Genomic DNA, 12,868 nt, shown 5'->3' on the forward strand with positions numbered 1-12,868 from the left:
TTCCTGTCAAACTCAAATCAAAAATGAAGCCGGCCGTCAACACGTCACAGCCGCTGCGATGCCCTTTGACCTTTCCCGGACTGAAAAGGTCGCTTTTCCCCAAACGGATTCGGAACGCTCTGAGTAAAAGGCGGTTTAACCTCAAGAGGAAGCAGTAAGTGTGAATGTGAGAGTCTTCTGAGTGAATAATGCCAGGGTGTTAAAAATTAAGCTCAGCCTCTCTGTGACACTGCGCTCATTCGACTCACTGGAGTGCACTTTTAACTTTTCTGACAAGTTCAAAGCGCTGAGTTGAGTCCAAGTGCTCATGTTTGCTTTCTGGAATAGAAAGAATGAATAAATGTATAGTTTCTCCCACTTTCAGATTTAGGCTGTTCTGATCAAACCTGACATTTCTCCCTGAGTGTTTCCTGGAAGGCAGATGCCATCAGACTCCTCACCTGGGCCTCACTCACTCTGAGCGTCCTGACAGTTTTTGGGAACTGATCAGATCTTCCACTTCTATCTTGCACGGCATTGGGATTACACAGCCATCGGCTATTCATCGACTCTGACTGTTCTCTGGTCCTAAAGGACAGGATTAATAAAACAATAATTGCTCAACAAAACACTCTTGAAACAAGTCTAAAAACTTGTCAGGCTGGGAGTTTGTTGCAGAAGAGTGCTTCAAAGGAATGTGCTGAGCCGAGATGAGAGGGTTTTCAGGAAGCAGGGTTGACCGAAGTGGAGCCCCTGCGGTGCTGGATTGGCAACTGGGCCCCAGGAGTCATGTGGGGAAACGGGGAGATTTTGACTTAAAGGCAGCCAAAGTCTAAGTGAAGCCTTTTTCAGTCCATTCAGGAGGAAAGAACGTGTAAACGTAGAGGCAGCAGTTTGTACGTGAGCATGACCTCGAGCAGGCAAAGCTGAACTTTATGTACATAGTATTTTGTTTCAAGGGAAATGCAGATTCACAGAAAAACAAAGAACGCAAGGAGTGTTTTTTTTTTGTGCAAGCTGAAACTAAATAAACTAAAGCAACAAATCCACTGCAACACAGAGTTAATCAAAGTGCAGGAGGAAAAAGAAAGTCTGACGTTTAGCTTTGCTTTTAAACTCAGAGCATTAGAGCAAGTCTGATCCATGTTTGATGAACGTGGTGCACATCTAATCTGCACCAGCAGCTGGATCATTACGACTAAAAGCAGCTTCATCAGCTTTTGACCAAACCCTCTGAACACCCAGACGCTCCTGTGACACGATGACTGACTCATTTCTGAGAGGCCAATCAGAGCGGCTGTGGCGCGAGGCTTTTTGGACAATAAATCCAATTTGGTAATCAATTCTGAAATCTGATCTGAGGCCAGGTTCAGCAACCTCAGGTGCATTGTGAATAAACTCGTCGAGAGCACAGAAACCTAATCTAACAGAGATGAATGCAGGTTCACATTCTTTTTGTTCTGCATCGTCTGGAAAGGGGCTAAAATCCTCACAGCTCAGTCCTCTGAGTGAGAACTGGCCAAGATAAACTAAAGAAATTTTCTCAGAAATGTCTCTGCGGGGGGTCTCAAAATCCTGCCGGAGGTCCGCAGATTGAGCCTTTAGTTGTTAGCACCTACGTGGACAATCACATCACGGGTAGTTGGATGGATTTTGTGAGCCTCATAATCAGACTGAACAGCCAATCAGCAGTGACTCACGTACATGCTCTGTCAATGCAACTGTCAGTCGATATAAGCAATCATTGTTGAAGAACTGTGCTGATTTATGAGCTGTTATTTCTCCACATGGACTTACAGCATCCTGCATCGCTGCGTCGCTCTCATCCACTCGTTGCCGTGTTCGTGGTGGCTGTTATTTTACTGCATATGACAGAAGAATATGACATTCCCATTCTTAATCCCCCCTGCAGAGCTCTGGTTGGCCGACCAGATCGTTCATGAGTCAGACTGTCAGCATCAGTCATTTCAGCAAGCGCCTCAGAAACAACATATGTTCAAGTGACGAAGCCCTTCGACAGCGGCAGCGATGATCAGAGCAACACTGAGCGTTAAGATGCTGTACGTGTGTCACTAATTCAGAACATTCTGGGTGGATAAAGGCTTGGTATTGAAGATAAAATCCTGATCATGAATCATGAATACCACTCAAACTATAAAGAGGAGCAGCTAAGTGTTGGTGTCGATGGAAGACATGATGAGGGGCGACGTGATTTGCCCCTCTGGCTGGTTGCGCTGTGACTCCGGTTTCTCTGTCCCTGTTAACCCCTGGTATGAAAAAAGGTTTTACAGTACAAAAATCTAAAGGTCGAAAACTAAAAGTCTTGCATATCTTAATTTGAGGTGACAGTCAACAACACAAATTAAGAAAAACTGAGAAAAATTGATTTCTAATGATCTGATGGGTAAACGTTCCACAGACTTTAAAGCCTTTTAAAAGGATGTTTGTGAGAATAAAGCAGAGACGGTCTGGAATAACGTCAGTGGCAAAGCAGAAGCGCTGCTGTTGACTCTGCTCTGACTTTCTCAGGTAGCTGCTGGAGGAAATGTCAACAGCACGGCAGAAGGGAGAGAAGCTCCCCTCAGCTTTGAGTGTAACGCTCAGCCGGGGGTATTTGTTGTCTGTCGAATCCCTCAAACCGCATAAGGAAACAGCAGAATTCACTAACACGCTTTGGAAGCCAAAATGTTTACTGTACACAGATAACCTGGCTCAGCAGAGGCTCAGATGTGAAGCGTTTCTGTATTTATTCCCAGTATCGAGGAGGTATGCTGGTAATGTTTCATCAATAATACAGATCCCCACGTCGCATGCGCTTGTCAGCCAGCGGTCTCGCTGTGCGCACGCCGGGGGAGAACCTGATTAATTCTGCCTCACGCGCGTGGAATTACAGTTCAACCTAGCTTGACTGAAGCTGACATGGAATATCGGTTAGTGTTTAAACTGGGTCAGGTTGTACATTAAAGCTGCATTAAAGTCCCATTTTCCTCTAAGGCACAGCGAGGGAGATGCAGAGGGTTACTGCTGTATCATGTGTGTGTGTGGGGGGGGCAATATTTCTAGTCTTCTGAAATGCAATTTATGACACTAAATAAATGCTACCTATTTCTCGGCTTTTTCAATAGACCCATTCAGAGCTTATTTTATTCATTAGATGTCCGACTCAATTTTCTCCTCCCTGTGTGCTGATACGCCGAAGGGCGCCCGCCTCTCCGCTTCAAACCCAGGTGATGAAAATATGGGGGTTTTTTTCAACTCGTGGATCTCATTTTTAAAAATCTGTCTGGGAAGCTTTTACTCAAAAACTGTGTTGAGGATGCAGGTGAATCAGGAAAGTCAAAAAGCGATTTTAACGGTTAAAAGAAGCGTTGATCGGCGTATATCATGTGTTTCAGGTGCGTGAGTCTCCTCTCACTGCATGTTGAATATGGCTACATGCATTCACTGGAGAACATCTGGCTACATAGATGCATGTTTGCAATGTCTGCAGGGTTTGTGGTTCATATGATGTCGTGCCAGCCCTGTGTAGAAATCCCGTTTCTGTACATCTGATTTGCATTTCGCTGCGGTGAAACATGATTACTGCCTGGATCATGCTCCTTTCTTTGTTTCTTTACGTGAGTGAAACATTACATTTTGAGTCCCACCCTGGAGTTGCAGGGAGGTAGTCTGGGAGGTTTATAAAGCTCACGTCCAGATACTTTTCCTTATTGGTGTCATACTTTTATGACGCCTGAATAAACCTTGGTGTCAGTTCAGTAGCGGCTCTGGAGCTTCTGATCGTATCACATGACTTCCCTCAGCAGATGGAGTTTGCTGAGTTGTTGTGGATTTATAGATGTTCAGATTTCCATAGGACAGGACTTGTCCTCATATCATCATCAAATTATGTCTTTGGAAACAGCACTTGAGAAAACATGTTACCACAAGTAGTGTTTCCTGAGTTTTCAGTCATATCACGTGGTCCTCATCAGCAGGTGGAGACTTGCACTGCTAATTGAGCCCTTTAAGGACATTTCATCCATGTTGTCCTTGTTTGAAAGCCCCTGAACAGCTGCTAAGTGGACCTCGGGGTGTTGTTAATAAAGTTTCATTCACAGGTGTTTTGATCATAGTTTTTACTCAAGGGTCAGGTTATCTGACTGCTCTTGATCCTTCTTCTTCCTCAAATATCAGCCAGAAACAATAAGATCCAGGTTGTGAAATAACGACTTTTCCACCGCCGGGATTAGCAGCTTTCTGGTAGTTAAAGGTTTTAAAATGGGAATTATTATTAGCTTTAAATCTCCAGAATGAGATTCCTCAGTGGCTGCTCTGGCTCTGCTCTACAGTTCACGGTGGTGTTATTTAAAGCACACATACATAATCTTTCACCATTGTCATTTAATGCCGTAAGAGCGCTAATGTGCCGTGAACAATGAGATTTTAGAAAAGCCCAGGAGTCGCAAAGTCTCCGCTTGTTATTCTGAGCAACCTATTTTCTCAGACCTTTCAAAGCTGATGCCTTGTGACTGCCGTCGTTTGTCCGTGCAGCTGAGGACACTGCAGGTTTTAAGATGCCAGCTTGTACCGTCTGGTACACAAAACCGACATCTGCCCGATGCAGGCAGAGTCCTGCCCCTCAGGAGGCCAGATGGGTCGGAGCCAGCCTGGTGCTATCTGTGTGTCCTGCCTCTCTTATCTACCTCTTCCAGCGTGTTGCGTCCTGGATCTGTGCTGCCGCCCACATGATGGTGCGTTGTTATCAGGAAACTCATGGTTTGGAGCCCGGAGGGAAGGAAAAGGTTCAAGATCTTTGGAAAACTTCATATTTTCATGAGGATTATGACACGGGGTGCGATGGAAGGTGCCGCCGCCATGACCTCGTTCATTCACACACATTAAATCCTCCACAACGGCTCCATCCATTCACACTAACCCTCGACCCCTCCTGTCTGGACCTGGAGCAATGTGAAGAATGGATTTCACTAATTAGTCATCACTCCCTGGCCCGGACACACATCTTGGACTTAGCTGTCTTGTACTGGAGTTGGTGCGCTGGTATTAGACCTGTTATAATCAAATGCTCTGTGACAGCCATCCTCTTTCAGTGTTAATAGTGGTAACAGTTTCTCTCCTGCAGGTCTGGCCGGCTGAGGTCTGTGCTTTGGGGATTTTCGGGAGCTTTCTGTTGTCTTGAGATCTTGAGCCGGGTTCATGTTTTGGGCCTGTAAATCCCTTCGAGTCACATTTGATATTGAACCACACAAATAAACCTGACTTGACTTGGAATATTATATCAAGGCCTGTTTCTTTGAGCTGACTTTGTGCCGAGCTGTCAGAACTTGCCTAAGAAGATTAATCCAGCAGACCCCCCCCCCCACCCCCACCCCCACCCCCACCCTCCCTTCATGACGAGTAACCCGCCCCTGTCCTCGGGACTTCTAGCTTCTCAGTGCCAGCGTGTCTGAATTATGATTTTTGGGTGATTGGCTTTCACTAATTAGGAGGAACAGGATAAATTTATGTCAGCTGTGTTCTGCTGTGATCCTCTGCCATTTTCTTTCACATGTTTTTCCAACGTGCACTTAAAGACACAAGTAATTCGGCAAGACAGTTGGTTTCCTGCCCATCAGGTATCCAGCAAACTGTTAACTTTCATGGCATCTGTACGACTAATGATTTACATGATGGAATTGTTAATATCTCAGGTGTAATAAATGTATGTTCCTCAGTTTGCACAGCATCCAAAACAGCTTTTTTTTTTTTTCCTGCTGAGATCTAAGATGTAAAACTACATTTCTGAAATCTAAAATCATTGCTTGAGGGAAGATTAAAACGACAGTTGCTTGTTTATTTATTCTCCTCCATTATTCAGTATGATATGTACTGTGAGATGCCAAAAGGAACCCGCGTGGACGCGTCGAACCCTGAGAGAAAATCCATTCTCTGTTATTCCTCAGCTGGAGATGGAAAGAGGAATTTGATCATGTCAGCTTTGTTTTTGCTCAGATGGAAAATTACATTATAGGGAAGAAAAGGATGTGAGATGTGGAGGATGTTTCAAGAATAAGTAGATTCAGCCTTTTAGATTAGATTCAAACAGAGGAACACAACACTTTTTCTAATCATTTGCCGTCTCATCTTCCACGCAGTTGCTGGACAGCTGCAGCTTTCTGCTGCCAGTAGTCACTTTTTGCTCTTGAGTCTGACTTTTAACTGTGCTGACTGTGAACCTGCAGGCCAAAGCGAGAAATATTATGAGCTGAATTATGAATTGTGTTGTTTCTTATGCCTCACATTTTTAAAATTTCTAAATTTTTGACTGCACATTTGACATCCTCCATCATAAATCAACATAAATCCTGCATCTGTACCCCCCAGCCCTTATTAATGCACACTCTTTGCCCTTTGCATCCATCTCTAAATTTCATTTCCCACTGATTCCTCAGGCTCTCTCACCATAACTGTACAGGATGAGCTCTAATCAAAAACTTTAGCCATCATTCATCAAGTGAGGACAACCTCTCCAGCGTGGGAAGGATGCAGTCTTTTCTCTAAAGTGCCAGTATGATCGCAGATATCAGTCTGACAAAGGCCAAAACACAGCGATGCTTTTGGAGAATCCGCTCAATTCTAAAATGTTAAACCAGGAGTCACATGGGAAGAGATTTTAGACTGAAGGTCCCATGAAGACAGAAGAGACATTGTGTCCCAGTGAATGGGACTGAATGCTGTTTGATTTCAGATTTGCCAGAGAAACGTTTCATCATTTTTTTTTTCTTTTTGACGCTGCATTTTTGAGAGTGATTGATCGACGCGTTTGCTTTCTTTAAACTATGAATAAACACTGACAGCTCACAAATCTACATGGCTGACACCGGGCTATAAATTTCAAAGCTTTTGATGAATAAAAATGCTTTATAGTTCTGGAAAGAAGGCACAGTTTATGGTGCGTGAGGAAAAAACATTTCTCATGCCGCAGTCTTCAAGCACACATTAATGCCACCGTGATGCTTGAGTATATTCTCTTATTTTACAGTTTTTTTAATTTATGCAGAGCTGTCCTTTGTGTCCCCAGTGTTCATTTGCGCTTCCTGTTGTGTGATCCATGCACTTTGGTCCTCTTTAAAGGAGCTGATGGATGGTGGGTCATGTGCATCGCCTTGTATCTTCTCAGTCTGAGGTGGACGTAGTTCAGTAGAGAAATCTTTGCATCACTTCGATGGCGTAAACAGAAAAACAAAGATCTGCTTCTCGTGATTCATCCGTCACAGCCTTAATGACAGCTGAAACACTTGAAATCAAACATGATTTTCTCACAATGAGTGAAATTAATAGCCTCTCAGACAGATAAATAACTGTGTAGATTGTGTTAAATTGCTTTATGTAATCCCTGCAGAGAGCTGACGTGCAGCTGCGCTCGCTCGCTCGCTCGCTCGATTCTTAAATGTTTTTTTCTTGTCTCTCTCTGCCTACAGACGATGCTGCGCTAATGAGCACCCAGCAGCCTGTAGATGAGTGAGGCACAACAAAGAAACCTGAACAGCAACAGTCCACAGTAACAGTAAGGCTCCATATCTCCTGTTTTACACACTCCAGAGCCAGCTGTGAAGTTATCATTACACATCATTATCATTACGTAGTTACACCTCCTACTTCATGCCCCCCTCAGCCGGGGTCCTCCTCATGCACATGAACCTGCTTGCTGTTCTGAACAGTGCAGCATATGCTTCATTCAGCTGCGTATGCTCTCATCAGGCTCTCTTTGCTTTGTGATTTCACAGAGACAAAGGTGACATTTTGATGCCGTGCTGTTTATTTTCTCAGAGCAGTTTTTGGTTCTTTTTTGCCTTTATTTGATGGGACAGATGGAGACACAGGGAAGGGAAGAGAGTGAGGATGACCATAGCTTTAATAAAACATGGACGTATTGTAATCTTGGCAGTGCCTGACTCCACCAAACTGCTGGCTAATCCAAACATGGGTTAAGAGGTGCAGCTGAGGCGGGCTGAATGAAGCCTGGTTGCTGTCAGTCAAAGCAGCCATGCCAAAATTCTGCATAAACTTTAAAGCCTTAATGTATTTTTTCTGTACCAGGCTGTAAACGTACATACATACAAACGTGTATTTCTTGCTGTAAAGTTGTGCATTTTGATATGGGGGTCTATGGGGATTGACTCGCCTTAGAGGCAGCCTCAAGTGGCAGTTTGAGGAACTGCAGTTTTTGGCACTTCCTCATTGGCTTCATGTTAAAGCCCTGGAAGTTGCTGTTCGGGGATGACATGCCAGGCTCTGGGTTGAACCCAGGCAGCTGCAGACACAGACTGAGGTTCACACTGTGCTGATAAGAGGTTAAAAAAAATATATGATAAAGGAGTACATTGTATTACTTCCCCTTGTGACACATTATGGATTGGGGCTAATTGATACCCCTGCCAGTTTACGTCACCATGCGTGAACGTGAACACGTTGCAGCATTGCAGTTATGTACATTGTTCCATCTCAGCTGTTAAATTCTGTGATTGAAATTGTATCACAGTGTTGCTGCTTTTTGTAAGATATTGCACTTGAAGTAAACATTGAACAATTGATTAAATATGATAATTTGTAACACACTTTTTTTGTGTTCAGGTATAATTAGCTCACATTTCTGGCTTTCAAGGACAAAAAGCAAAAGCTGCTCTGTTTTCCATTTACTTATTCACTTGTAATATTCAGTATCTTTGCAAGTTAGAGAGTCTCAGGATTTATGCTGAGCTTTAACAGCATCATAAACAGAGAATTCCACCGCACACAGTTGGGTCGCGTTTTGGCTGCGATGGTCGGCGGAGGCGGTCGCGGCCGTTCCAGACAACGTTTGTGGTTCTACCAGAGGCGCTGCAGCGTGTTTCAGAAGCGGCTCTCCATGAGAGGCTTTCACTGTTGACTCACGTTTGGTTACGCAAACAGCCTGGGGAAGCACTGCTTTAGGTTTCATCATGCAGGCGTGCATAAGCCGAAGAGATATCGAATCTGATCCACTTTGACTCTGGTAGCGTTATGTACATGTATACAGCATGTGTGCAAGCACATCAAGCAGTGGACTGCAGGAGTATTATAATATGTTCATTCTGCATCTTTGTTTAAGATGCAGAATCTGCCATTGTCTTCACTAAAGATCAATTATTAAATGAGTAAATAAGCGATGAAAAGGAGCGCACCACTAATGACAGACTTCCTGCCTCTCTGCGCTGCTGATCGTACAGACATGCTTTTGTCAGGTGGAAATACATAACAGTGTGTGTCTTCTTCCATTGAGGCATTATCTCGGAGGCACAGTCAGGACACAGAGCGATAAAGAGGCAGAGAAAAAGGAGAGCGGCGGCTAGAAAGTTGAAGCTTTGATGTTTTCTTCCATTGAGAATGGCAGCGTCGTAGAAAATGTGATCAAAGTTTTTTTTTTTTTTTTTTGGGCCGGCCTCTGTAGCAGCACCTTGCTTACCATTTAAAAGAGGACAGTTTGCATGGTTGCAGGAGGTCTTTTATCATGCTCGTCCCATCGGAGCTTCTGTGGACCTTTTGGGCTTCTGTTGAGTGCCCGGTCTGCTTCTCATGCACTCCTTGTATAATTGAGTGTCAGTGAGAGTAAACATGACCTGAAAAGTCTTTTTATATATGGTTTGAAAGTAGAGCTGGCCTGCCTCTCCAGCGCGCTGAGGACTGTACATGCGAAACAGCTGCTGACAGTAAAAAAATGGTCTTGTGTAAATGACTTTGGCCAGATTTTATGTTGAAGCTGGGGAATGTCTTATCATGCAGAAACAGGAGTGTAGATTGGAAGTAAGTTATTAAGGTAGATTTGGGCCATAAATGGGCCATTGAAGTCTTTCTTTAAGATTAATGAGAGTGTCTGCCCCGTTAAAGCTGCGTTTTTATTTCCCATGAAACATCATGTCTGCGATCCCGAGGCACTTGCAGATGTAATGGTACCTGCTATCACGCACTGTATCACACACTTTTAGTTTCTGCCTTACTGATGCCGAAGATTTTGATCTTTTTTTTTGTTTAGAAACTACCTTGTTTACAACTTGAGACCTCGTTTTATTTCAAGAGCTACTTAAAGTCAGAAAGAGCGTGTCTGGAGGGATTTAAGGAGAAATCATTTGGAGAAAGTGTCGGGGCTCGCTCGGATGGCTGTGGATGATGGCCCTTGACAGATCTGTACAAGCGTTCTCCAAATACTTTGGAGAAGCTGATATTCTGTGCTTGGTCAGCTTTTTCCTCTTCAGGGAAATTCAGATGATCCAGTCAAGAACGAGACGTCTCCATCAGAGCTTCATCTAAGAATGATGAGCGTCCAAAGTCAGTGAGGCACTGTTTTATAAGATGATGCTCTCTCATGTCGATGGCTGACACGAGTGTTACGAATATTGTGAACGGTTAAAAAAAAGTTTTTATTAAACTGACATTTTTAATGAAACCAGTCAGATGTTACATTTGGAAATACTCTTATATGCATTCAGAGTGACGCGAGAGAATCTGCAGAGCTGGAGGCAGGCTGTGGTTAGCTTAGCATGTGCTTAACTTGTGCCGAGTGAGGTGGAGACAGCTAGCTTGGAAGTTAAAAAGAGCTCCCATTAATGCCTTAAAGCTGACTAATTTGCACAACCTAAACATGAACAGAAATGCAAAACAGCAATATTTCTGTGCAGCTGCAACAGTTGCTGGAGGCAGATTGTAGGGAAATATTTTGGTCTCTGCTCGGATACGATGGAACCAACAAGACTTCAGAAAGCTGTTTCCAGCTGTGGTTGGCCAAAGAATAGTTCCCTTAGTTTTTTAATTTTATGCTCCACAAACAAAATGAGGCTCAACAAAAACCTTTTTGAGATCTTCATGAATACTTTTTTAAAAATGTTGGGAAATGGTTTCAGCTTCACGCTGTTGCCAAGTTAGCTTAAGGTTTCGTTAGCTTAAGGTTTCATTAGCTTGAGGTTTTGCAGTGCAGTTAAGATTATTAGGTTGGGGCACTTTGAAAGCTCACCATTGAAAGGGTCTTTATTGCACTAATTGTAATGGGATTTGTCTTTCTGAAGCCTTCAGGTTTGGCTCCTCTTCTCAATAGTTTTTTTTTTTCTTTTTGTCTTGATTGAGGTACTTATCTTAATTAGGTTTTGGTGGCAGAGTCTCTGGAGACATTGTGAGGCCATTTTAGCCTGTGGATGTGATCAGGGGCAAGATAAATAAACTTGGCTCATAATGCAAATTGTGTGTCTCATTTAGAAAAAGAAAGGTTCATCAGCATGTAGTCACTTTCCTCGTGAAGTTATCAAGCTTTGTCACAGATTGAATCCTTAATGATCGCCATCAAGAAGGAATAGAACAAGTCATGGTTTCAGATTGAAGCTCCACAGATTTCAGCAGCCACATACTCTCAAAGGACAAGTTCCCAAAAGTTCGCTTTCTGTTCCAACTGGGACTGTTTTTTAGCTGCAGTGCACAACTTCCAGCGCAGTTCATTGAGGTTATTCTGTTATATGGAAAACAGAATGAGATACCGAACAGAGTTATGTAATAATAAGCATTAAATAAGAAAAAGGAGATCGTTCTCTAAGGTTTGGAGAATTGCTTGCTATGGGGGATTTTTCCTTGGCTAATAGAAGTACGGTGAACCACAGTTCTTAAATATGATGTTCATGGTTTGGCTTCATATGATTCTTTTGTTACAGGCTGTCAGGCGAAGAGCCTGTGGTGAAGTGCATGCCTGTAAACTGCCATGAAAAGTACCTGAGAACGAGTGAGTCTAGCATCAGTTCTTGCTCAGAGATCCCAAAGGGGTAATCATGGCAGAGTCAGGAGGCTGAAACATGTTTCATATGTGCCATTCAAAAGATATTTCTATCATCTGAAGGACACACCAAAGTGCAGCCATCTTTGAAATGTTCAGACGTCCTGAAGAGATCTGTCCTTTACCAGCAAATATCAGGGAGCTGCAGCCACAAACGTTTGAGGCGTAAGTGTGATATTTCACCCTCTGTGTCTGAGAGCCACATCGATCCAGGTCAGAACTTTTGTTTTCCTCACAAAATACCACACGCATGTCTCAAGCATGATGTTTTGGCTTGTAAAATCTTATTATTAGCAATAATGCTAATAATAATAAGTGATCCTATAGAAACGTTTGGTGCAGTTTGTAAACCTCCTGACTGCTTGTAGGAGAGACAACATGGACTATGGTCACATTGTGTTCTAGAAAAACATAAATTATTGACGGCCATACAGTTTCCTGTGACTTTTGCTGCTCCCCGGTGGGACTCTGATATTATTATTGCTTCAGTCTGTAAGTGTAGTGCAGACAGAACAGGACTGCGGGTGACACTCCTCCTCCTGGTGTAGGTGTGCTATAGCATGGCTCTCATGAAGTTTCATATGCAGCCTCTCAATATGGGATTCATCTCCAGCTGAGCTCTGATTTAAGGGAGTTTTAAAATGCACTGAGGATAGATTCATGCATGTACTAGATATCTGCATGCACACGTCTTTCTCTGCATGTAGTCCATATACTCAAACTGTAAGACACAGTTTGGACCTCAGCTGTGTTGTTGGTTCAAGGTTGGTACGAAGTAGCTGGATGGTGCAGTGCTCTCTGAATGTATGTACAGGAGTCGTGGTGAGTAGGTGCTCATAGTTCGTCCAGACAGTTATTGATTAAATGTCCGAAGTGCAGCTGTGCTTTTCAAACTGTGGTGATGGATTTCAGATCGGTGAATTACTGGATAAATCTGGTATATGTTGGCAGGATTTGATGAAATCACAAATAATCCTGTCACATTCCTTTGTAAGTGGAAAATACGGATCTGTCTGGAGCAAATAGCTCAGGAACACTCTGCATAACTCACAGTCAAGATGCTAACCGTCACTCTGTTCA

General features: G+C 43.4%; 1 protein-coding gene across 4 annotated transcripts in view; it reads left to right on the forward strand.

Moving 5' to 3' along the window:
• Positions 1-12,868, forward strand: part of gulp1a (GULP PTB domain containing engulfment adaptor 1a) — a 66,138-nt gene that overhangs the window by 19,119 nt on the left and 34,151 nt on the right. For 2 of the 4 annotated variants that reach the window (XM_070975580.1, XM_070975586.1), the window contains exon 2: positions 7,440-7,525. The exons of the other annotated variants lie outside the window; for them this stretch is intronic. The gene's annotated coding sequence lies outside the window, so the exon portion shown is untranslated. The remainder of the gene's footprint in view (positions 1-7,439; positions 7,526-12,868) is intronic. 4 annotated transcript variants of the gene reach the window in all.

Source organism: Chaetodon trifascialis, chromosome 12 (assembly GCF_039877785.1).
Source record: "Chaetodon trifascialis isolate fChaTrf1 chromosome 12, fChaTrf1.hap1, whole genome shotgun sequence".
In the NCBI taxonomy this organism is placed as follows: Eukaryota; Metazoa; Chordata; class Actinopteri; order Chaetodontiformes; family Chaetodontidae; genus Chaetodon; species Chaetodon trifascialis.